A 25,274-nucleotide genomic window follows, 5' to 3' on the forward strand; every position below is an offset into this window, starting at 1 on the left:
TGATTATATTTAAATGTTGGTCTCTCTTGCTCTTAGTGAACTAAACTGAAAAACAGAATCTGAGCTCCCTCAAGTTAGGAAAATTAAATTCTGATTCTTATTGCAGAGAGCCTAAGGCATAAGCATCTCCCTGAGAAAGAGGGGGTTTATTACAAAAATCTCCTAAACAGGCATGTTCAGGCTGGCATTGTTCAGTCATCCGCAATTTGTTTATGGAAGATTATCCATGCAGTCAGAAGCAACAGAAAATTTATATTTATGTTCCCTCAAGTATAAGCTATGTTGTGTGTGCTAGGTTTGCAATCATAAAGCTATTGGTTTGATGCTTTGCTTTAGTATGTAACAAACATAAACACATAGATGCTGTGATGCTGAGTGTAAGTCAAATTATACAATTAAATAATTGTGTAGAATAATTATATAAAATTTGTTTATTTCCTCCAAAGTCATTGAATATAAATTCAGTTCATTCTAACCATTCCTCATGGTTCTAAGGCTTTTCAGTTTTTACAGATCTTGACAGAAAACTGGAGCAGACCTGTGTGTCAACATGCATGTAACACAACAGATACTCAAGAAAACAGTGTCATACAAAACAAGAACATGTAGGATTTTCATTGTTGAAATAATGCTAGCAAGATAAGAGTATTTGTTGCTGTATGTTGGAAAGTGGGGGGAAGAAAATGCTATTCTTTTACACAGGACCTTGTAACTTTGTCCTCCACAATTTTTGCACTTAGGCTAAGTGAATATATGCCTATTCTGCAAGTCAGTGGTTAGCACAAGAAATCCTTACTTGTTTTACCATGCAAAGCACATGGATCCACCATAATTCTGTTGGTTAAAGCAAGTTAAATGGAAACATCTTACATGTTCAAACAAATTGCTACATTTCTTTCAACAAATGCCCAGTGCAAGGGGAACCTTGAAAAAAAAGCATGGCAGCCCAGTCATGACAAAAATTTCCTCATGGGAGAATTTCAGGGTTCTTTTGCTGTCCATTACCAGCCCCCTCTGCCAGTGGAATTCTGAAATTTCTTTCTTGCAGCTCTAGTCTTAGGCAATAACTGTAGTTTGATCTAGGACAGGGATAATATTCCAACCAAAAAGAATCAATATTCTTAAAAATAAATTTACATGTAAGTATTTACTCAACTGTTAAGGGTACCTCCAACATGTCATTTGCTTATTTCTCTTTCTCAAAACAGTAACTCAAGCCCTAACACCAAATTCTACATGTCATGTGAGTGTCACAAAAGACCAGATGGACTTTACCTATACTGAAAACTGGCCAAAATATTTTTTTTTAAACTCACAATTCCTTCTGACAGCCCCTTTCCAGACTTAGTCTCCCTGAAGTGCTGAGCTAATTCTTCTCCTCAACAAACCTAACATTAACAGAGTGCTCTAAGCCTAGCCTGGACATAGGAGAGGAATCCCTCTCCATTCAGACAAATAATTAGATGGATATGATGCAATTCTCCAGTTTAGTATCAGTTCTTACTTAACAATGGAAGATACATTGCAGCCACACTATAACTTCATTTCAGATTTCTCTTTGTCTCTAAACCTCCTCTGGCACTGACATAAATGCTTGACTGATGCATAAACCAAAAAGTGTTCCTTGCAAAGATTCTCTGTTCTTCCAAGGAGAATATTAGAGTCTGCCCATGGGTTTCATTGTCAACTGCAGTCCAGATGGGATCAAACATAGCTGTGGACTTTCAGTCAAAAATAACCTTAACCCAAACCCTGAAATGAACCTCATAAAATAAAAGGCCAGTGAAGATGAAAAATTCCTAAGGAAACAAGTCACTTCCTTTTACAACTCTAATGATTGAGAGAAAAAGCCTAGAGCTGCAGCTTGAGTGGTGCAGAAGAAAGGCTGTCTGAAAAAAACCCCAGCCCTGTAGGCTTTATCTACCCCTGGAGAAAATCCTTTTCTGGGTAAAATGAAGAAGGAAAGTGCCTATACTTATTTTATATTTGGGATTATATTTAGGAATAAAATTACAGTAAACTGCAGGATAGCTATGTTTAGGACACTTAAAAATCTTCTAGGAAAAGGAACAGCTGAGATTTGAATTTTCCTCCCAGGAACCTGGAGCCTCTGATAGAAGCACAAACTGGGGCTGGAGCTGTCACCTTATCTCTTGGGATTCTTAGGAGCCAAGAAAAAATAACCACAGAAATCCAGGTGAAGGAGAGCTTCAAACAGACTGCCACAAGAAAGATATAGGCTGAAGAGAGAAACCTACACCCCTCTGGGTGGCTCCTTTGCAATGCCACCCCACTTCCAGCTGTAGGTCTCTTTCCTGACCATAACTCTCTTCCTTAGCTGAGCCTTCTCCTTGGCTGAACCCTAGCTCAGTGCCCAGTGCCACAGCAGGGATGGGAACATTTGGAGGGAATAATTCTTTTGACAGCCTTATTTTTCAGCCCCTTTGCAGCCTCTGTCTAATCTCACTGCTGCAGATTTTGTCCCTTTCCCAACCTATACCCTAACCCTTAACAGTGGTCCTGGCCTTAGCTGAGCCTTTGTTTGAGACCCAGTGTCCTGGCCCTCACTTTTTCAGCCTGTTTGCAGCCACAGTCCAATGGGAGGTCTAGGTTTTCTCTTTAGCCTAATTCTAAGGCAGTCATGATGCAAATCCAAGGCACATCCATACTCCCAGACAAGACCAATTGCAACCAATAGCCCTATTGCAACCAGCTGCTTTCTCTCTTTCTTAGACCTAACCACCTAACGGGTGGTGCTCTCAGCTTTCTCACAGGTTAAACCTTACCACATTCTGAGCTTTGTAGCACTGTTCCCACAAACTGGACTATTTCCATATGAGAATTGCTGCCTCAGCCCATCCTTCTTGGTTTGACGGAGATTTTCCAGAGCCCTCAGGGCTGTGCCTCTGGGATTTCCCTTTCTCTCTTCCCTTGTTCTTATCTACAGAGACACTGTCTCACCTCATGGGTGAATATTTGGGGACCATTCTGTCCATCCAGTCTCAGCTTTTTCAAATGTAGGATCCTTTTCTTGTCAGTGAAACTTTGAGTTTTCTTTTTTGTCTTAACTCCAAGCACAACCCTAAGAACAGAGGAAGTTTATAGGCAAAGAAATTCAACTCTTGTCCAGAAAAAGTTTTCTCAGTACAGAGGTCTTTTTGTAGATCACACTTTTCTTTCTCATCCCCTTGAACCTGGAACTTGGTATATTGCATTATTTTTTTAATGTGTACCAACTTGTTAATCTACCCTACCGGTTAGCTGGTGTGTGTACTCTTTCCCAGTGTGCAGTGTCTGCAAGTATGGATTTTACCTCTATTCATAAATTCTTTCTCCAGCATTGTCACAGGCCATCATATTATATTAATTATATTCTATTAATTGTATTCTATTAATTATATTATATATATAATATAATATAATATAATATAATATAATATAATATAATATAATATAATATAATATAATATAATATAATATAATATAATATAATATAATATAATATAATATAATATAATATAATATATTCTCCCACTAAATGTGTTTTTAACATTGTCCTCCTCCTGCTACTAAAGGGATGAATTTTGCAGACCTTATGAGTTATGCCTTCCTTCCTTTCCTTCTCACTTTTACAAAAAAATGTCTTTGGTCAGTGAAAGTAACACAACCATATTTGAAACATTGTTAAGGGGAACTACCAGTCTAGGTGGAGAATATAGTTTTTTCCCAATTTCAAAGATAAGATGGTCCAAATTTCATCTAAAACTACTACATTCCATTTACTTCCTAACTAATAAGTCAATGGTAAACTAGGCTTCGGTGGGAATTCCCAATTCAAATGATAAATGAGCTACTGCTTACAGAAAAAAATAAATTAATACAACATAATCACAGAGAAAGGGTCCAAAAGTCTAAAGAGCTTTGCTGCAAGATAATGACTGTCAAATAGTGATAACTCACGCTGTCAACAAATAGCATTAACAGCTCCTGTTTAATGAATAGTGACTTGAGCTGGAGTGGGACATTCTAGAGATTAAAAAGCTTAACACCTGCACAGTCTACAGTTCTGCTTTTGTAAGTGGACTGTAATTTTCAGTTTTGACTTCTGGGTCAGTACTTAAGCTAAAAGGACAAAGATTTCTAACAATGGTAGCTTTCTATAGTTTGGCATAAGAAAAGGAAAAAAACCCCTTCATTTAGAATGAACCTGCCATTGAGGCTTCACTCAAAAATGTCAAGTATTAAACAAAAGAAGTTGTTTTTTCATGGGGAAATTTGAGCATTTGGATTTTCTCCTAATTTTATTGTAAAGAAGTAGAAATTAGGTAATTCCATTGTCTAGCAAATGTAAAGCTTCATGGTTCCTGAGAGTTTTATATATTTTTAGATATTTCTATCCAGATTCCACACAGAAAATGCTTAGTTGTCAGCTGCTCTTGCCTGCCCTCACAAGAAACCACATAATCTCTGTGGCCAATTTAAACTAAATTTGACAGACAGATTAAGATGTGAAACATATACCCTACAGTTGTTGTAAAATAGAAAGATACAAAGAAAGTGAACAGAGTAGTTCTCCAGTAAAGGAAAGGGAAAAGCCACAGATGAATTTTATTAAACACATCAAAAGATCTATATAGGACAAATATGTAGGAATGAACTGCAGGAAAATCCTTTATCAGAATTCATGTTTTCAGAACATATTGGGTCATCCAAGGACAGCCACAGACTCATGGGAAACCACCAGGCTCATACCTCCCCTTTCTGGCTTCAGGTTTGTCTTGACATGGAAAGACGTGAAAATGTTTTATTCAGGCTTCTGGGACAACACTCAGCAATTTTCTCTATGGTTTTCTTATTTGTTTTTGCAACTCTCCAAGGTCAAGGAGTGAGGCAGCAAATGCTGTGTGTCCTGGTCAGCAGCTGGGGGAAGGAACATGGGAAGGAGCTGGGGGTCTGCATGGCAAAAGCATCACTCTGCAAGAGGTCCCTGTGGTTACAAACAAATTCTTCCATGCCTATCGTTTTAAAAGGCTGAGAGAATTCACCATCTTAGTGAATCAGTTCTCTGGTTCTGCTACCACCTTTTACTCTGGGAAAATGCAAGAGTAAAATTGTTTAATAATCTGTTATTTTAGGCCTGTTCTAATGGAAGTCTTGAAAATTGAAAAAGAATCTAAGTTTTTTATTAAATTTGCACCTATTTTCACATTTTAACCCAAGTAACTAAACTAGGATTTTGTCACTTTTGATTTACATTAAGAAAGCAATAGAGCTCAGACTGGACAGGCAATATTTAAGCTACTTCTACTGATTTCTGTGTTTTCTGTAAGAGGTGAGAAGAAGTCCTAACATAAGAGACATATTTATTTAACAGTATGAAAATTACCTGCACATGGTCAGAACAGCATCTGCCCTCTCAAGTACATAATATTCTCAGGTACCTAAAGCAGCCTTATAAATGATTCTGGGTGCTAAATTCTTTTACATTCCAATCCCTTGATGGGATATGTAAGGTCCTGCACCTAGGGAGGAATAGCTCCATGCCCCAGTGTATGCTGGCAGCTGACCAGATGGAGGTCAGCTGTCCAGGAGAGGGATGAGGATCCTGTATAACAGCTCAAACATGAGACAGGAATGTGTCCTTGTACCCAGGAGGGCCAACAGCCTCCTCACTGCCAGCAGGAGGGAGGCAATCCTTCCCCTCTCTTAGCTCTGGAGTGCTGTGTCCAGGTGTGCTTCCACAGGGCCAGAGACGGGCAGGAGAGAGCCCTGAAAGAGGCAACAAAGGTGATTGAGATTGCCACATCTTGCCATTGGGGGCTGGTCAGCCTCAGGGAAGGGATGTATCTGGGCAATGTGTCTGAATACCTGATGGGACAGTGTTAGAAATCAAAGCCAGACTCTTCTCTGTGGTGCTCAGAGGCACTGGGGCACAAACTGAAACACAGGTGTGTCACTGTCATATTTTCTGGAAAAATCCCTTTGCCAGGATTTTTTCTCCTGGGAAGCTGAGAAGCCTCAGAGAAAAATGAAAACAATAACGATCTGATTGCTTCTCCTGTGTTTTGATGCTTTGGAATGTGGTTGGAGATTGTTTATCCAACATGTGAATTGTTTTTACTTAATGACCAATCACAGTCCAGTTGTGTTGGACTTAAAGCAGTCACGGGTTTTTCATTAGTATCTTGTTAAGCCTTCTGTAAGTATCCTTTCTCTATTCTTTAATATAATATAATATAATATAATATAATAGAATAGAATAGAATAGAATAGAATATAATATAATATAATATAATATAATATAATATAATATAATATAATATAATATAATATAATAATAGCCTTCTAAATTAGCCTTCTAAGAACATGGAGTCAGATTCATCATTTCCTTCTTGCCATGGGGGATCCCAAAATTACCACACAGGTGGTTCTATGTAAATGTAAGGAAAACATCTTTCACATTACATCTGGGTGAGGCTGGCAATCAAAGCATACAACTCCTTCATCCAGACCTGGTGACTATGAAGATAGAGCACAAAGGAGCTATTAGTTATTGCAGGGGCTTCTTAAAGAAATATCTCGGTTGTACAGGAAAAGAATGAGACACCTCTGGAAAAAATCTGTGATGGAAAGCAGTTATTCTATGACCATGATCTGTGGACATGAATACTGCTTAGCATAATTGCTTGGGTATGGAATATTGCCCTTGCATGTTGGGCATCCTTCTCTGCTGTTGCATTTAGCTCTATTTGAACATGCTCATGGGAAATGTCTCCACCAGAATTTAGACTGGCCATAGTAGGGATGTCAGGGTCCCATCTTCTGACTGCAGTCACATAATTCCCATGTTTGGCTCTGGTGCTACTGGTGCTTGGGAAGTTGTAAGGGCTAGGGACACAACAGGTTGGGGAATCAGGGGTGCTGCAACTTCCTGATTTAAATCAGCTAGAACTGCACTTGAATACAACGCCCTAACTCTTTAAAGTCGTGTTCAGTTGTATGCCAGTCTGAACAATAAAATTTGACAGCAATAAAGACTGAGCAGGCAGGAAAGCTGACACATGATGTAAAGCCAGTCACAGTCTTTCTTATAAACTGTCATTGCATGTGGGTATGAGGAATGAACCAAGTATTATTTTCCTTCAGCTGCCTCTGACCTCTCCCTGCCTCTCTGCTGAGGCTTTTCCCATCCCTAGTTCTCTCCAGCACCTGTATACTTCATAGCTAAGCCATGCTTACTTTTATATAAAAATTAACTGTAATGCAATGCAATATACAATTTTATTTCTAACCTCTGAGATAAATTACTCACAAATATTGAGTTTTGGGTTTTTTTTGCATTGTTTGATTAGTACAAAGAGGAAATGTTAAGTCTTCAAAGAAGTAAGCAGTGAACTCACATGTATATCTTCCAGTTATTTTTATATTGTAACTTCTGTATCTTCATAAAATAAAACCTCACTTTCTCTAGAACAGGATGAACTTGAATTTTACTGTAGAGTCCTTGGTTTTTGCAGAATTCATGTGCTGAGATTCACATTGCAAAAGCAGGCCACAATAAACAAAGGTTTTATTACCATGAAAAGAAAAGCTTGTCTCTTTTCTTATGCACTCAGAACTAAATCATCACAATCCCTGCTTCACAGTAAGGGAAATTAGTTCTATTTTGCTGGTGACAGAAGTTTCTCTGTAAGCATAGAGTCACAATTTCCTATGGATTTCTTCTTTGTTTAACATCTAATATGGGATGAATTGCATTTCAGTGAAAACCGGAAATGTCTCCTCTACTTACCTTGTCCTCATCCCAACCCTCAAGCATGTTCCCAAAAAACTTCTGCTATAAGAAATCCTTCAAAGTGTGCAATTCTAGGAGTGGAAATCCTACAGTAAACACGAGGCTTCAGGCTGCAAATGGGATCTCTTTTCCACACAATGGAAAACTCAGCAAGCCCTTCTGGCAAGACCAGTTCACAGGAGGCCCACAGTTCTCAAGGGCCAGGCTTGAGAGATCTGACTCCATGGAAGCTTTAATCTGAGAAAAATCCTGTGATGTTGGTACTTTTAAAAGGCAGAATGGCACATTTAGACCCTGGCTGATGCTTTGGAGAGTGATTCTTTTACACAGTAAATAACGATTTCATTCCAATGTCTGTAGGTCACTTTGGAAACAGCCCCTGAAACCCAAGACCAAGAAGAGCCATACTTCATGACAGCTGCCATTTGGGAGGAATCCTATGACATTTGTGATTCAAGAAATTGAACCCAAAATTTCAACAGCTGATATGCAGATGCAAAAGACTGCTGTTTTCCTGAGATAAGAAATACTCCAAACCTAACATTCTGAAGGAGTTCAGAATACACACCCAGGACTGCCATACCCCCCAAAGCGCTACCTCCTGGCAGACTGTCTCTATGGTAAACCCTGTCACACTAGAAATGTTAGGAAGCAGAATCCAAACTACAGCACAAGCACCTGTAAGGAAAAGGTACCTCTGTTCATGAGATAGAATAACTTCCACCCTAATGTTTCAGAGTAAGTTGACATGAGGGCCTGTGGGAGGCCAAGGCCACCTACACCTCTATTTCCTAGAACCGCTGGTGTCAGAGGAATACTGCGATGTTTGCAGTTTTACAACTGGAAGGAAAACTGGCACTGGGTCGGGGGGCGGCAGTACCGCTCTCTGACCACAAGGCGGCAGCAGTGCCGCCGAGCTCAGGCCGGGGCTGCGACGAACACTGGGGGCAGGCAGAGAACTGAGGCAAAAGTTGCCAGAGAACCCTATCTATTCCCTTCAGCCCCTGCAGCTGTTCTTATGCTTTCAGGGCACTTGATTGGTTCATTCCTAGATAAAACGTATGTCTTTATTTTCAAAACTATTACCCATCTCTAGTCAGAGTTTCCTACATTCCTGTATACAAATAAGTGGATAGAGAGAGGGTTTCTTTCCAAATGAATTTCGAGATAAATTCCTTTTCTTTGCCAATACCTATAAAAATGAAAACCTTGACAGGTTTTAGTATTCTACACCCACCCCTCCCTGTGAAATTTCTGGCAGTTTTGGGTCCCTCTGGGAGACGACATCCAGCATCTCATGCTGGACTGTTCTAGAGAGTAATTTTCAATAGTAAGCTTAGCAAAGTTTCAATTGACTTGTCCAGAGAAAAAACCTACAAGTCAACACCTACACCTCCCTAAACAGACCAAACAAGCCCCTGGCAGCTACCAGAATCAAAGCACAGTGGATGTTTCTAATACAGGATAAGGATAACAATATCACCTTTTGTTTTCTCCAGTTTGTTTTCTCTGCAGCCATATTTTGCTTCTTATGATTTTTCCAGTATTTGTATCTTTTTGGATAACTACACTTGCCAGATCCTCAGAAGCGTCACCCATTCTCCAGGTGTCTGGAGAGAACTGCAAATGGCTCTCACGTAGTTTGAGCTAGTTCTGTAAGGTCTCAGGGTGAATTTCACCAGATGCAACTGAACTGGGCAACTCCCAGTGAGACAGAAGGAACCCAAAGCTTGTTTTACCCAAAGCTTGGGTAAGCACAGCTCCAGCAAATACTGAGGAAACAGACATAACAGGGTAAAAATAATAAAACTATTTCTTTTTCTTTAATCTTGCCTTTTTTTTTTTTATTCAGATGAGTAAAACAATGAAGGATAAGGTGAAAAACTCACCATTACTGAACATTTAATCATCTGTAAGCTGACCATCCTTAGCATAGAGGACTCCAGAGTTAAAATTCACTGATCCCTGGGAAATAAAACCAAATATTATATGACAAACAGTCAAACAGAAGGCGTAAAAATTTGTTTCCTCTACGGACTTTCAAGTATGTATCTTTGTATATATCCTACACATTAGAACATACACTTTATACCATCTCCTAATATATAATAATTTACCTTTAAACTTTGATAGTATAGTGTGGAGAAATGGCTACATAACAGAGGTCACGCAGACATTCGCTCGTTAGCCGACCAGGAGCTGGGAAAGTCCCGAACACAGCTAGTTTGAGTTTTTGCACCTGCAAGACAGCGTGTGCCTGGGCCTAGCTGGGTAGGATAACAAGCAGACAGAGAGACGTGGGAAATAGGGAATGTAGGCCCAAAGGAATGAGGAAGAGTTGATGGCATAGTTTAACCAATAGATCGCTTGGCTTACAGAATATTCATAAGCTTATTATGTGCTGTATAAGTGTCTGATACTCTCTGCAATAAACATAGCTTGCTGATCTCATATTGAGTGTCTGAGTCTTCCCTCACCCAACAGTATAGCATAAAATTATTAACTAAAATTGGTGATCTATTATTATTAAGTTGTGCTTAAAGTTATTTTTGCTGTCGTGTTCAAAACAATTTTTTTTTTTTTTTACTGTAATGAATGAGCAATTGATTTCAAAGTCATCACAAGCCCATCAAAATACAAAGCTCTATTCACTGGGCAGGTCTGTGAGCTAGAGGTAGTTAGGCTTGTACTTACCTCTTGCTCTTCATGAACCAATAAATCCTGTAAACAAAACCAGGATCTTTAGCCCACTCCTATTAAAGATTCTACAAGGATGATGGTTTGATTTGTGTTTAGAAGTTTAGATTTGAAATGGCCAGTTCAATGGATAAATAAAGACAGTTTAAGTAGTATTACTTTACTCTTATTATTATTATTGGTATTAGTATTATCAGCTACTGGAAGAAACAAACCAGTAGTATCTATACTTATCTACTTCTATTTCCAGAAAATAACAAAGAAAAAGAACCAAACCAAAAAAAGTCACTTCCTACCTTTTGTATCTCAGGATGATGAATTTCTCTTGGGTGCTTATTCAATTTATCAAGACTCATAGCACTGAAAGGCAAACGAAACAGCGCTTTATAGAAGGGCAAGTGCACATTTCAAGGCTGAACCACCAACTGATTGCAGTGACAGCAGTTACAAAATGAATCATTCCAAGGACCTCTCTTAAATGGAATGTTTTGTGGAACTGCCATTTCTTTCCCAAAACACGAACTTCCAACACTTCCTAAACTTATTTTGCATTTTAAAAACAGAAATTATTAAGACTCTGTGTGGAGATCAGGTTTATTTCCTTCTAATGCACAGAGCTCTGTTCCATCACCCTTCACTTTGGCTCTACACAGAATCATGGTGAGCTTTTTAGGAGGGCTCAATAACAAATTCTATTTCTCTCTTTTCCTAGTTCTCTCTCTTCTTCAATAATTCAAGGCAAGTAAAATAAAAAATGACAAGTTCAGCAACAAATTCACACTTTTTCCCTTTGTCTGGTCAAGAACAGGCTCTAAATCCACTTATTGCTGCCTTCAACGACTAAGACTTGCAAAACCATTTTTACATGTTTTACAGGTTTATCATAAAACCCACAGAACGCAAGCTCTGAATTACAGGAAAAGGTACACAGGCAAATATCTAAACTGATTACTTATTTGAAAACACATACCTTAATTCAGATATCACCCAGAATGTTTTTGTGGGACTCTAAGGGAGACATATTTTCTGAGTACCCTGTAAACAAGAAAAAGTAGCATAGATTACAGGACATACCCACTTTTTCTGCTTATTCAAATAGAATTATTAATAAAAACAATTAAGTTAAAAAAGAAGGAAGAAAACCAAGGTAATTTTACTCAGCTATATTTACTGCCGATTTAGAGAAAAAAAAAGTCAGGGGTGCTGCAAAGAAAAAAAAAGTGAACCATAAACGCTTACAGTAGAATTTTAAAACAAGTGCTTGGATGAAAGAATCCCATGGTACGTGAAGTAGAAAAAAAGTGAAACCACTATCAGACCTGCCTATTTTCTCACCATTGTACAAGAAAATCCTAAAAGCAGTATAAAGTCACTGCCTAAAACCGGTCATGGGATGTAACCAAGAACAATTTAGGCATTTGCTAATCTAGACAGAAACCTTTTCTGGATGCTAGTGTCAGATCACAAGTTTTGTCTTTCAGAAGCTCGACAATGCTGGAAAGCATTTTCCCTGGGGCTCGGGAGGGCAGGGGCGGAAGGGGGGGGTGACTTTGCAGATCGCACCTGTGCCATCCGAAGCATACAGCCCGCCTGCTCCCTGCGCTGGGCATTCTCCCGGCCATCTCTGGGTGTCCCGCTCAGCGCCGCTCCATCCGTTTTCATGGCAGAAAGAGAGAGCCACGAGCACTAATGCAGGCAGCAGCCCCGTCATTCCAGCGATATCGCAGCGCTCTCTGCTTGCCAACGCCCAACACGCGGCGGAGCCGCCTCCGCCCGCAGCACCGGCAGCAGCCCGAGGGAGACGGCTGCAGCTCGGGGGCTCCTCCGGCGCCTCCGCCAGCCTGAGGGCGGCCGCCCCACCGGGACCGCGGGAGCGCCCGGCGACGCTCGCCCGGGGCGGCTCCTGCAGCTCCCGGCCCGCGGCAGCAAAGCACCGCCCCGCCCTCCGCCATCGGCGGGCGGCAGCGCCCCCGGCACCGCTGAGTGAGGCCGAGGAACCGGGCGGACGCTCCTTCCGCGCTGCTCAGCTCCGTGTGGGCGGCCAGACGGAGGCTTCGCCCGTCCAGCGTCGCTGTCCCGCGCGGGAGAGGCACCGGGAGCTGCCCGCGCACAGCCACTCATGTGCCGCGTCAGCCGTTGCGTCACACGCCGCGCCGGCAGCAGGGCCTGCCGGGAGTTGTAGTCTCGGGCTGACAGCCACGGCTCCGTCCCCCGCCACCGGGAGCTGCAGTCCCGCCCGGGCATCAAACGGGTCCTTCGCCCCAGGGCGGGGAAGGACCTGAGGCAGCACCGCTCCTCTCGAATGCCCTCTCTTTTTCCCTCCAACTCTTTTTACTTTTTTCACTCTGTTTTTCACCACTTCCCTTCTCTCTTGCTCTCCTGCTTCCTTTTCTTTCTTTTCCCTTCCCTTTGCCTTTCTTGTATTTCTGATCTTGGTTTTCCTTTCTAGCTTTAGAATAAAACAGCAGCAGTAGAAACTTTCAGGCTACCCGGGAGTAAAAAAAAAACTCCAAAACGAAAATGATTTAAAGAAAACTATTTATTCCCTGGGAGCCTGAAATTTTCTACTGCTGCACGTGACATAGAGCTTTCATTCCTTCTTATAGATAGTTGATATTTTATACTTTATACAGCGCCCCCTGCCGTCTGCACCGGCGCACTGCAGGCACAGCGATCCCTGCCGTCTGCACAGGCGCACTGCATGCGTCTAAACTCGTTTCAGTTCGGCTCTTCGGCTGAACTCCCCACGGTTCGGTTCTAAACTCGGTCGTATTCGGCACATTGTCTGAATGCGGCTCAAGTCGGCTACACTCGGCTATCGATTCCAGTCGGCTATCATCGGCTCTTGGTGTAAACTCGGCTATTTTCGGCCGCACTGGGCTCTTCGGTTCAAGTCGGCTGTTTCCGGCCACACTCGGCTCTTAGGTGAAACTCGGCTATTTTCGGCCACACTCGGCTCTTCGCATAAACTCGGCTGTTTCCGCCCACACTCGGCTCTTCGGAACAATTCGGCCCGGCTCGGCTCCCTCAGGGCGGGAAAGCGGACGTGAGAGGACCCCGGCAGAGCGAGGCATTTACCCAGATGCCTGTCACAAACCCGCCAAAATACGCCCGCCCGCGGCGCCCCTGAGCCCACAGCATGTCTCGGGTACATATGAAACGCCACAGAAAATTCCGTCGGGGCCGCCATGACGTCAGTATTCCGTGCAGGCAGTCCAGTACACCCACCCGGACCTCCACTTCCCCGCCCTTTTCGCCGCCATCTGGAGAAGGTCAACCAAAAGTCCGCGCCATCGGCCACGCGCCACTCCCAAGGTGGCGGCCTCCCGGTGCAGGGCTTCAGTACCGCGCTCTGCCCGCAAGGCGGCAGCACTGCCCCCCGCCCCGGCCGGGGGCACAGCGCGCCTCGGGGCGGCGGGCAGCGAAGGCGGTAAAAAAGACCAGGGGCGACCCCCGCCGAAAACTGCTCTGAAATAAATGCCCCAAAACAACCGGGAAGAGGGAAAAAAACCCCGTCTACCTCTAATCTAATAGGATAAAAGACAAAACAAAACACAACACAAAAAAAAAAATTTAAAAATATTTAAATATTTTTTAAAATATTTTTTCATATTAATATTCACATTTCTATTTACAATGTATATTGATGTACACTGTCCATTTATACATTTCTTTTTATAAATACATTTCTATTCCATATTGCATATTTCCCTAAAACTTAAATTTATTTGTATATTTTTATAGATATTTTTACATAGTAAGTATATATTTCTGTTACGATTTTTACTTCTGTAACACTTGGATTATTAAAAATAAAACCTTTGCCTCCATCCACATTAAAGCCAAAAAGAACCCCTTTCTTCAAAACTGTACTTAAATATTTTTTAAAATTCTATTTTTCAGGTTCATATTCACATTTACATTTAAAATGTATACTTATGTATACTGTTATTTGTATTCTTATTACATCTCTTCCTATTATTTGTATTTATTTATATTTTGTGTTTATATATATATTTATATCTTGATTGTATATCTCAATATTTAGAAATATATACAATAATATCTAAATTCATATTATTTAAAATAAAAACCCTGCCTCTAACACAAGAAGAATAAAAAAACCCCCAACCCTTTGTTTTAAACAATATTTAAATAGATTTTATCCTAATGTTCAATTTTTATATTCATATTTGTATTTATAATGTATATTAATGTATATTGCTTACTTATACATTTATCTTTACCAATGTCAATTTATAAATAAATTTATATTCTATATTACATCCGATGCGAGTAGGTATTTATATTTTTTATATATTTTTATTCATATTTTTTATATTGATTAAATATTTCTGCGTCAAGATTTTTACTTCTGGAACACTTATAATATTCAAAATAAAAACCCTGCCTTTCTTTTAAACTATATTTACATGTTTTTATATTTATATTCCCATTTATAATTTATATTGCCATATAATGTTATTTATATTCTATACTACAACTCTTCATATTACTTACATATATTTATATTTAAATTTATAGTCATAGTTTAGCAATTTCTCTTTATATATTTATTATATATTTCTATCTTAAGATCCACATTTCTATATTACTTATATTATTTAAAATAAAACTCCTGCCTCTAACCAAATAAAAAACAAGGACACCCCTTTATTTGAACCAGATTTAAAATTTAGGAAGTAAATTTATTTTTCAAAATTATAATGATATTTATATGGATATTTTTATTTATTTTATTCATAGATATTATATATATTAGAGAGAATACCTTCTAATATAATCATAGATATATTTTCTGTATTATATATATTTTTACTTATATTTATTTAAATTAAATATGTATAGATATTTGTATTTCTATATATATTTGTATATCTGAATTTATATTTTATTTCTATCATTTATTTAAAAACCCCAGCCTATAACCTAAAAAAACCCCCCAATTTACTTTAACTCTATTTAAATATTTTTATATTTACAATCTATATTTATATATCTTTGTGTATATATATATATAAAATAGACTATCATTTACCTATATGATAATATGTTACAATTATATACCATATATTATAGTTTTATGTATGTATCTGTTATCTATATTTATGTTTACCACTCTAATTTTATATTTATTTTTAAATTTATATTTATTTCTATTTTCATCTCTCTATTAAACCATATCAGTTCATTAACCCGACACACCAGAACCACAACAATACTGTACCTTTGTCAGCACCGGCACGCAGCACACGCCCATCCCATCGCAGCACAGCAAAACAAAACCTATTTCTATTACTAACGGAACAAACATCCCACAACACTGAACCCTAATAAAAACTCAAATAAACCTAACTGTAAATAAATTTTAAATCCCACTATAAAGTAGCCCAAAACCTCCGCACATGCTCATCATAAACTTCCTCCTAAACCAGTATCTCAAAAACCCCAAAAAAACTCAAACACACCTTGAAAATGACACAACTGCTAATAAAAACACACTTCCAATAAAAATTAAATCAAACCAACTCACTAGACTCAAAACTGTACAACTGACCCTAAACATTACTAAAAACAGTCCCCAAAGCTCTACCTTTATGCTAATGCACAAATAATAACCTATAATCTATAAAAGTTATTTGAAAAAATTAAAAAAAACCCCATGAAAATAAAAAACCTAAACCATTAAAATACTAAAAAATATCACTACCTAAATTAAAAAACGTATTGCCTATAAAAACTCACCATATAAATGCCCCGTCCCAAAAAATAAAAATAAAAAAAACTATCGAACCAGAAAGAAATCAGAACTTAGGAACACCAAAACCATAGCGTTCAAGAAGTCACACCACATCCCTTATCATACACCAACTACAAACAAGATAAAACAATACAATGAATTCTTAAAAACCACCTTAAGACCACTACATTGAAAAACATTTCAAAAATTAAAAACTGCATTTAACAAAAGCCATCTAATAAATTCACACCCAAAACTCCAGCAGCCCAGCTGGCCCTACCAAATCTGTATGTTTATACATACAGTAAACAAAACCAAAATCCCAGTAATACCTATCAGAAATCTATGAAAGAAACCTATTGAAATTAGTCCTACCTCAAATACAAACCAACCCATCCAGAAAGTCAGCTTCACTCAAAAACTAATTTACACAGAGTTAATAATACCAAGAAAAAAAAACAACACACCATATACCACCAATGAATATAATAGTGAAGTAAAAAAAAACCCACTACATTTTTTTCTTTTTGTTTTTTAAACTAGCTTCTTTTATTACCTAGAACAAAAGATTTTGCCAGGACTGTAACAACAACTTGTTCTTTTTCTTCTTCTCCTTCTGAAATGTCCCTTCTCACTCCCAAATTCCTTTCAACTCCTGAGTTTACATCCAAGCAAAAAGCAAAATTCGTGCACTCATGCGTTCGCTGCTCCTGTCAGATTCTCTGTTTCCCTCCACATCTTCTTACACTTTCAGTCTTCACGCTGTCCTGCCGTGATGAGTCTGACAGAAGAATTGGCACATGTTAACAGAGGATTTCCCTCCCTCCCTCTGCTTTCCTCAGCGCATTTCAATCCATCCCAGGCCTGCAGTGATGCACCCTCACCCCAAAGCTCACAGCAAGCATGCAGCAGCTCAGGCTCACTTGGCTCCAGGGCTCTGTGCCTTGGATAGCCGAGGAAACTTCTGATGAGCCTCCGTTCCAATAAACTGGAATGCAAACTCACCCCCATCTCAGAGCCTCAGCGACCTCGGCCAGCCCCTTCCTCACTTCCCTGGGTCACAATGACTTCCAGGCACAAGGATGCAAAGCAGGTTTTTGTCTTTTCTCTTCAGTGCCAACAGGTAAAATATGTAGGCTTTGACATAACTAATTTACCCTCTCTGTGAACTCTCCCAAGGACAGTTTTAAAGAAAAGATAGAAGATTTCTGATAAATCCATGTGGGATAAGGAGGAAAGCAGCAAGGATCCGAGGCCAGCAGCGCGGCCGGGCAGTGTCACGTCCCTGCCACCCTGTGACAAGGCACACAGCTGCAGAGCCCCAGAGCCTGCAGGCCCTGCAGCTGCCACACGGATGGACCTGGTTCCCTTCCCGGGTGCCCAGAGGGAAACCTGAGGTCAGGTGTCCACCCTGAGGGTGCACCCGGAGCCCCGGGCAGGGATGGAGTCCCTGGCTGCTCTCTGGGGACGACACCCTCCCTGCAGGCGACACTGCCTTGTCCTCTCCCTCCCTGTGGGACAGGCACCTCCAGGGTCTATGACCAGCGTCCTTCCATCAGCATCCAGGTGCTGTGTCAGAGCCAGAGGGGTCAAGGCTTTCCAGAACCATAGCATCCTTTAGGTTGCAAAAGCCTTCTAAGGCCATCAAGCCCAGCTGCTGCCCCAGCACTGCCAAGCCCCCCACCCTAATCAGGTCCCTAAACACCACATCTTGCCATGCTTTAAATGTCTCCAGCAATGGGGACTGCCCTGGGCAGCCTGCTCCTATGCCTGACCACCCTTTCAGTGAAGAAATTGATCCTCAAAGCCAATCTAAGCCTTCCCTGCTGCAACTTGAGGCCATTTCCTTTTGTCACGTCACTTCTTACTGGGGACATCTCGGCACTTAAACCTTACCTGCTCCTTCCCTAGGAGGTCTCTGGCTTGGCTGGATGAGAGGAGAAACACTCCCACCACAGCAGCTCAGCAGGTCCCACACCGAGGCAGGGGAGCAGCTGTCCTCACCAGAGCTCCCGTGTCAGCTCTCAGAGATCAGCTCTGCTCTGCCTCCCGGGCAGATCTCTGCTCAGTGCTCCAGAATTGGCTGTTTTGAGGAGGGGGAAAAAACAGGTTAGCCAAGATTTTTATCCAGACTTATCTGATGTCTTTGCCCGCTTTGCCTCTTCCTGACTTCCTTCTGCTAAGAAAACAGCTGCCTTTGGACTTCGAGGGGGAACTGTCACGTAATGCTTGAAAAGGAACTACAGAAAAGTGCCTCATTTTTAAAGACTCAGCCAAGAAGACAGATAACTGCAGCTTCTCCATCCCCACTGCCTGCAGAGCTGCCAGGCACCAGGCCAGCTCTGCTCCTGCTTCAAGTTGTTCCCAACTCTGCTGCAAGAACTGAAGGCTGCTTTGGCGTGCCATTGCTCCGCTTCTCCCAATAAAGATCTTTCAGTGCTGTTCTCCCTCCACGGGAAGGGCCTTTCTGTCTCACACACTCGGTCACACGAGGCAGTGCGAAGCTGCAGCAGCCTCTGCTCCAGGTGGGAAGGGCTTTCTTCCTCCTCTGGCACCTGGCTGGCACAGGTTGCTCACAGATGCTGGGGCTGCCCCATCCCTGGAAGTGCTCGAGGCCCATTGGTGCTCTGGGATCAGGCTCAGAGCAACCTGGTCCATGGAACCATGTCCCTGCCCACGGCAGCAGGCTTGGAATGAGGTGATCTTTAGAGCCCCTTCCAACCTGAATTATTCCATGATTCTATGAACTCAAAAAATTCGGGGAAGAAATCTGTAAAGGTCACTAAATACATAAAGGCATATCCCCATCAGCATATTTTTGAATGAAAAGTATATCTACAAACGGTGAGAAGTATTCTATGTATTTGCTGTTGCTACCTTTCAGGTGTAATTTTAGCTATCACTTCAAGTTTTAAAATATTTTCTTTTAAAATAATAAGCAGTGCTCAAATTTTAGCATTTTTACACTATTGCAGAAGTAAGAATTCCTGACAGTCAGGCCATGTCATTCTTTATGGAACAGAGCCATCATGACAGAATTTCTGGGACAGAAATTTTAGAGGATGTCACTCCACAGAGAGCACCAAATTCCATATCAGTTGGCAGTTCATCTCCTCCACATCAGAAAGCTAAACTAGGACAAGACAGCCTCGGGATTCACGAATGGCAAGGCAATAAGAGACGTGCCTTAATAATATCATTACAATTTCCACAGATCTGTCACCTGATCTGTGACAGCACAGCACCCTGGCCGAGAGGAAGGTGAGCCTGCCCAGGACAGGGGTGGAACTAGGTCGTTTTCAGGATCTCTTCCACCCCAAACCATTCTGTGGTGTGATGAAACAGGAGAGTTGTAAGGGAGAAGAAGGATGAATTCCTTTGGAAGGATAATTGTTTGCCTCTCTAGTAGCAGGCTTTGCTGGCAGGATTGTTTTTCTCTTGCACTGACCTTGGCTGAAGGTGCTTCACCCTGCAGAGAGCGCTAACAGCCTGCTGCACACGCTGTTCTTGGGCAGATCACACGGAGCTCGAGGGCAAAGAGCCCCCAGCAGGTCCGTGACAGGAGCAGACGCTCCTCCCCACGTTTGGAAATATCCATTAGGGATTTTTCCAGCAGATGGCAACAGCAGACCGGTGTGTACTGCAAGGGCAGACTTTGCAGGCTGCCTGAAACCTGGCTGGGCTCCACCCAAAGCACCTCTCGGGTCTGCTTCTCCCGCTCCTGGTATTGAGCCTAGCTGGCACCCCAGCGCATGGTTACTGGAATACAGAATAAATCAGTGCTGCAGTGAACTGCACTACAAGCTCTGCAGCTCTTGCTGTGTGTGCAGGGATTAAAACACACCTGGTGCATTTGAAACAGATGAAAATTATGGCTCCCCCTGAATAAACATGATTTCTGTCCTAGATATCATTTTGAAAAATAATACTTCAAGGGGTGATCAGAATGGGAGCACAGACAAACACAAAGAATAAAAACTACAGCATTTGATGCTTTATCAAAAGGTGTGTCTGCCCTACCGTGTTGGGAAGCTGGACTGCTGGACCCAACTTTGCAGCACATTCTTGTCACTGCTTCTGAGCCACCTTCACCAGCTGCTCTCGTGGCATTTGCTGTGCCATTTGCAAATTACAATACGAGCGAACCTGGAAGACAAAACACAAGATAAATTTACAGCTGGACAGTCAAATCTTTTTCTCCAAAATGCAATCAATGTACAGCTTTCCCCTTAAGCTGAAGTACAGGCCAAATTCATAGAATCATTTGGGTCAGAAAAGCCCTTCAGGCAGTGAAAATGAGCATTTAGGTGTGGTGTGAAGCTTGGGGAGCCCTGAAGAGGCCGTAAAAGTCAACTGATATTCTTTGGAAATTACAAATAAAAAATGGGAGGAATGAATTTACAATGAATCCAGTGCAGAAATGCCACAAGGGACAGCTTGCAGGGGAGATGCCTGAAAGCCAAAGCTGTGCTTCAGTGGCATCTGAGGTGGCAATTTTGCAGAGTGCCTGTACACAAGTTTCTTTTCACTGTGATCAGTGAGCAGTGGCTCAGAAAACCTGGCTGTAAAAAACACAGGTTATTGTCCCCAAGCACATGCCAGTGGTCTGGAAAAGGGTGACACTGGTTGACATGACTGTTGTGTTTGCTAGAGGGGAGAGCTCCTCAGTCCTCCTCACTTCACTGATGCTCCCAGTTGTGGTGCAGGCGAATGGCACCACTGGGCTGTGCTTCACCTCCCTGGGTATATTCTGTGCAGGGAACTGCAATGCCATTGCAACTTTTCTGCTCTCACATCATTCTTCCAGAAAAAACCAGTACCTTGAAGAGGAAAGTGCCCTGTCCCACTTCCTTTATCACTTGTGGTAACCCACAGCACACTCCCTGCACATGTTATCTGAATGTTAACTCTGTTCACAAGTGCTGTGAATAAACCCAAATCCAACTGAGAAAGTTCCTCTTTGCTCACATTTCAATACAAGGCTGGAACTATCACCTTGCCAAGAACTTTCCTCTACCAGTGCTAGATGCAAAACCAAAAAGCAAACCTAGGAATGCCTGCCACACTCCAGCACACAAAGCTGCTGCTGCTGCTGCTTTTAATGGCTTGGGCTGAGGGCTTTTCTGTTCTTCCTTTGCTCTGCTAATGGGAAGGACTGTGAGACCTCTTTGAACTAGCTACAGATACGGAAGATTGAGTAAACAAGTATTCTTCATCCCATTTCTCTTAAGAGTTTGTCCTGACAGATGTCTTCTCCCTCCTGAGGTTTAGATTATAGTTTGTTTTTCCCTTTTTTTCCCCCTTTAGCCCCTGAAGCATTTCACACCCTGCTGGGCAAATGCCCAGAAGTAATCAGACTGACTGAACACGGGAAACGCAGACAAAAGAAAAGGCTGGAAGTTACTGTTCTTCTCCCAGCTGGCACTGCCAGCTCCTGAGGGCACAGCCACGACAGCCCACGTTTCTGAGAGTACCTGTACGCTCTGGGTGTGTGCAGCCCTTGGGTCCTGCGGCAGCCTGGAGCTGCAGGCTCAGATATCCACCCCGAGCTCCTGGATCCTCCAGGACAAAGCCTTCTCTCCTGGCTGCTCCCGTGTTGCTCTGCCTGTGGAGCAGGGAGGGAAGGCACACAGGTTTGCACAGTGGCAGTGCACGAGCTGCCAGGCATCACCCATCTGACCTGCACCAAAGAGGAAATCTTAATTTTCAAAACTTCCCATCATGCCACACAAAACACTGAGGCCTTCCAAATCTGGAAGGGATAGCCTGGCATGATGCCCGGTCATATCTTACCAGGTCATATCTTACATATCTGCCAGGTCATATCTTACATAAAGAGTTCTTTTTCTCCTGCACAAGGCTCTATATCCTACTTTACAGATATAGAAATATCTATAGAAACTACAGATATTCACTAAGCGACCTTAAATCATAACAGCCAGGCCTCTGTATGGCCGTGCTTAACTCCTGCTGAGCTCAGGCCATCTCCCCATTCCTCAGGCATCAGAAAGCACTGAAACTCCCGTGTTTTCCTGGGGGCTGCCTGCTTGCAGCTGCCCTCCTCTCACCAACGGGGCCACCTGCCAGGCTCCCCAGTGCACAGGGCACAGCAGCCTCCAAGGGGAGTATTCGTCTGTTTGAGAGGTGATTAAAAGCCTGGGGAAAAAAAAAGTTGAGCAATACTGTGGCTCTGAAGGTGCAAGAATCATTACCCTGGAGACGTGCAGGTCACCTGGTTCATGCTGGGCACGCTCTCTGCTCGCTTCACCTGAGCGTTCAGCTGGAGAGATCCATTTCCACGCGCTGGGCTGGGTCCATCTCTGTCCCTGCTGTGAGAAGGTGTTCGGGGGGATGCCACTGCCTGCTCAGCAAAGGCTCCACACACTCTGCCAGCAGCAGGGGCAGCCTTTGAGGCCACACCAGCCTGGCAGAGAGTCACTGAGCCATTCTGACAGCGTTAACAGCGCCACTGATGAATCCTCAACCTGAACCCCAAATTTCACCAGAGCAGTTCTTCCCCAATTTGCTGCTAACAGCTGTACACTGCAGCTCCTCTGCTGTTTCCCAGCCACAGATGTGTGCCAGCACAGGAATATCAGTGTATTTTTTTCCTCCACATCTCTCTGATAAAGCCCTTTTGGCTGTAATATTGACATTGTTGTGACTATTAAGTCATTGGACACTCATCCATACTAAAATGAAATAAAACCCCTACTTTGAAGCACTAAATTCTCTACCAAAGCAAGTGTTTTACTGCTGTGTACCTGGGCATACTGGGCAGCTTATTTTCATTCAGAAAAATGAAATGAGCTTTTCCAGTACAAACCCCTCTCCAGCAGCAGAGGATATGCTGGCACTAGTGTAATTAGAGACATCAGGAATCAGGTAACACCACCAACATCACTTTGTCTTTATCAACTGAAAAAAAAACCCAGTTAAGTAAATGCATTAAAAAAGTTAAAGCTGCTGAGGTTAATGCATTGTGGGTGTTGAGTGTGCTTTGTATGATAAATTTATTTGCCAGGTACAGCATGAGCCCAGTAAACCATGATGTTTGTCTGGAATTCATGAATATTCAGTTATGGGCAGCTCTAAGAACCAGACTGAGTTAGGACACAGTACATAGCAGTATAATTTGTTGGAATAAGCTTGTCTGCTGGAGAAAAACATTTTGAAAGATTTTAGATGTTTGAGTAAGGAGCTGGCAATGTCTGCAATCCAATTCCCATCATGAGGTAACCTATCATCAGACACTGGCTCCCAAAACAAAATCTGGCAGATCTGAAGTTTACCACATTATGTCTCCCAATCTGCTCTCGTAGCCTTTCCCTTCCTCAGCCTCTGAGGCTGTGTCGTGTTTTCCGTGCAATGCTGAGAAAACAGAACGCTTTGCCAGCGTGCTCCTTACTTTTGGTTATTTTTAAATCTCCACAAAAGCTCCTGCTTTCTTCTGTAGCCAATGCCTCTTGTTTATGGAAGCAGTTCCAATTTATTTTCTATAAGGAAAAAAAATCTACTGCCTCGAAAGCGCTGCAATATCCACATTGTTCTCCTGCATTGTTTTCCTTATAAAAAAGGAATTCTTTGGAGCTGCAGAGGCATTGAGTTGCCTCCACTCACTTTTTTTAACCCCTCCCAGCTCTCAAATAGTGGCTTTCAAGCAGTGACCTTTCCTTTTTGTGAAGGCCAGCCTGTTATTTTGGGTTGGATTTCCCTGCTGATTGTTCTGCGTTTCCTCCCGTGCTGCTCCGCGGCCCAGCCGCTGCCGCTGTCCCCACTCCCGGTGGGACAACCAGGGTGACCCCCACCCTGTGCTCCTCCCTCCAGCCCTGCTGCTCCTGGGGGCCTGGCTGTAATCACGGGGAGAGCCAGAGCCCTGGCAGCCTTTCTCATCTTCACATGGATGGCCCAAAACCATCCACTTCTGGTAACAGCCACAAATGATAAAACCCTGGCAGCAGTGGCCATTTGTACACGTGGCTCTGGTATCGCCATCATCCAGGTGCTCAGAAATGCACAGCAGCTTCCTAGAACTGCTCTCAAGGAGCTTTGCCCATGGATGTCATAGGAGGACACACATAAAACCCTGACCTTTCCTGGTGAAATAGCTGATCCACTTCTCTGCATGGGAATAAACACCTCGTTCATATTCTGTGACAGTAATTACTTGTCACCCCTGTATATTCTCTTTCTTGTAACAACCTTCTCCTTAATATTACAAACCTCTTGGAAGGACATGCAGAGCCCATTCCTTTTCTCATAGTACCTCTGCAGGATCTGAACTGGTTTGGGTCACTGTAAAATGCTAAACCCACAAGCAAAAAGCATGAGACACAAGTAGGATTCAGGATGAGCCTTGAAATCAGTCAAAACCTCTAATGTAATCTTTAAGGGAATCTTGGCTACCTGAAGAAGAGAGGTGCAAAGTCCACCCACTCCAGGGTTTTTTTTTTTTAAACAGCCAAGATGCAAAATCCAGATTCACTGTGCTGAAGGATCTCATCTCGATTTCTAGATGCTGACGTTGAGCCTGGCAACAAGTCCTGTCAGAAATAAACTGGGACATCTCAAATACACTCAGTGGAAAAACATGTCCATCTTGAGGACTGCTGCAGGCCTAGCAATCTGGAGCTCTGAGGAGACAGGCTTTGTTTTTAGGAGCAACATGTTCTGCTGCATTCATAAGAAAATGTTCTCAGAAATTCCAGGTCACCAGTAGTTTGAAAGCTCCTTGTTTTGGCCTGATTTTGGGATGCAACCTGAGCGTGAAGAGATGAGGTTTCTCAGTGGCTTGTGAACTTGAAGTGCTGCTTTTCAGCCAAAGCCCATCTAGACCCTGTCCTCAACTTGCATGTACAAGGCACAGAGACAAGAAGTGGAGTTTTCCAAATACTCATGTAATTTTCAAGTTGTTTATATTTCAGAATTCAAACTGAGACAAATTGTATTCCTTTACCCAAAATATTTAAAATTTTTCACTTCTGTTTCTTTCCCAGTAATAGTTTCCATCTGCCACTGACT

General features: G+C 42.2%; 1 long non-coding RNA gene across 1 annotated transcript; it reads right to left on the reverse strand.

Annotated features, from left to right (window-relative positions):
* Positions 1-9,221: 9,221 nt before the first annotated feature.
* On the reverse strand, positions 9,222-10,512 carry LOC131081670 (uncharacterized). The gene is made up of 3 exons (XR_009114275.1): positions 9,913-10,512; positions 9,685-9,760; positions 9,222-9,567 (listed from the first exon to the last, which is right to left on the reverse strand). It is a non-coding gene; the product is annotated as an uncharacterized LOC131081670 (long non-coding RNA).
* Between the last annotated feature and the right edge of the window lie 14,762 nt (positions 10,513-25,274).

The sequence above is a fragment of the Melospiza georgiana genome, chromosome 3 (genome assembly GCF_028018845.1).
Source record: "Melospiza georgiana isolate bMelGeo1 chromosome 3, bMelGeo1.pri, whole genome shotgun sequence".
Lineage (NCBI taxonomy): Eukaryota > Metazoa > Chordata > Aves > Passeriformes > Passerellidae > Melospiza > Melospiza georgiana.